This window comes from Myotis brandtii, unplaced genomic scaffold (assembly GCF_000412655.1).
Source record: "Myotis brandtii unplaced genomic scaffold, ASM41265v1 scaffold952, whole genome shotgun sequence".
NCBI classification, from domain to species: domain Eukaryota; kingdom Metazoa; phylum Chordata; class Mammalia; order Chiroptera; family Vespertilionidae; genus Myotis; species Myotis brandtii.
This window is the reverse complement of record NW_005371930.1, coordinates 1,521,879-1,523,420: the sequence shown is the minus strand read 5'-3', so window position 1 is coordinate 1,523,420 and position 1,542 is coordinate 1,521,879. Positions and strand designations below refer to the sequence as shown.

The following is a 1,542-nucleotide window of genomic DNA, read 5'->3' as shown; positions in this document are numbered from 1 at the left end:
ACCAGGCCTCCAGCCCCTGGCAGCCGCCAGGAGACGCCGCTGGTGCTGGAAGTGTCCCGCTGACCTCTGCCCGTCTGTGCACGCGTGTGTTTTGTAAACTCACCATTAAATGACCTCCCCGTGGCAAGGCCTGGTCCTGGTCCCTCAGCCCCGGCCCACGTCCCTGAGCCGTGGGCGGAGACATGGCGACAGGCCTGTCAGAACCATAACTCCCCTGGCCTGTCTGAAGATGGGCATTTGTTGGGTGAGGCCTTGTACCTGGCAGCTGCTGCTGCTGCAAAGCCGCGTAACAAAGCAGCCACCTGAAACCAGCCGCGGGGCCTCTGTCGGTGGGTCAGCTGGGCAGTGCTGGTCTGGTGGGGGCTTTAGCGGCTGCACGGGGCGCGTTCCACGGGAAGCAGAGGGGCAAGCGCCTCCTCGTTCCGGCTGCTGTCGCACATGCTCGCACGCCGTTGGCCCATGCCAGTCTCATGGCCAAGGCCGGGACCGCAGTGGGAGGGCTCTGCAGAGTTATTTGGCAAAGGGGGGGAGGTGCTGTGGAGAATTGGGGTGGTAAAGCGGGCGACGTGTTCTGGCCCCGTGGTCCTGGCCATCCTGTTACAAGGTCATGAACCCTGTTGAGCTGCTGGAGAAACATCGGTGTGAGAGAAGCACATCAACTGGTCGCCTCCTGCATGCGCCCTGACCAGGGCCCCGCTGGGGAGGAGCCTGCCACCGAGGTACGTGCCCTTGACCAGGAATCGAACCCAGGACCCTTCTGTCCGCAGTCCGGTGCTCTATCCACTGAGCCAGACAGGCCAAGGCTCTTTATTCTATTTGCAAACACACTTGCAGCTCTGACCACCCGGCACAGGGAGCCCGGACCAGGCCTGAGTGGGGTCCCCAAGAGGGTCGCAGTCTGAGCCCGAGAAAAGCCCCCAGTCCCCGCCTCGGCCCCTGGAGGAGCCGCTGGCCTCGGCGCCTGCCCCCAGGAGGGCGTCTTGTACTCACCCCGCTCAGCGCATCCCGGAAGCGGCCTCAGGGTCCTGTTGCAGGAAAAAATCTGAGATAAAAATGACGGCTCCCTCACGCGCTCACCACTGTGAGCCCCGGAATAACGGCCTCACATCAGGCCTCATGAATCATGCAGAAAGGTTCACGGTGCGGCACGATCGTGAGAAACACGCCTCACGTGCCCTGACGCCGGGAGGGGCCGCGACGCTGTCCGGTGGCTGCTGTGACCACGGTCTCCCTCTGGCAGGATAAGGGGGCTCGTGGCTTCAGCGTGGCGAGGCCTCGTCAGCCTCCCGGCATCGAAGCACCATTTCCCCAGCATCTCAGCAAAAGGTGGGCACCGTGTTACTGCTGAAGCCTAACCCTCTGGGTGTGCACGTGGCCTCACCTGGAAGTAGGATGACTACGTTTAAGTGAGGTCATTGGGTGGACCCTTCTCCGTTACGCCGTGTCCGTGTGAAAAGGGACATTTGGACGCACGGGCGCCCAGGAAGCACACTGTGTGCAGAGGGAGGCAGAGGCGGGGGAGGAGGTGGCGGGCACACGGAG

At 63.2% G+C, this 1,542-nt stretch overlaps 1 protein-coding gene across 1 annotated transcript in view; it reads left to right on the top strand.

Annotated features, from left to right (window-relative positions):
* Positions 1 to 1,542, top strand: part of ARHGAP8 (Rho GTPase activating protein 8) — a 40,317-nt gene that overhangs the window by 35,372 nt on the left and 3,403 nt on the right. The window lies entirely within an intron of this gene.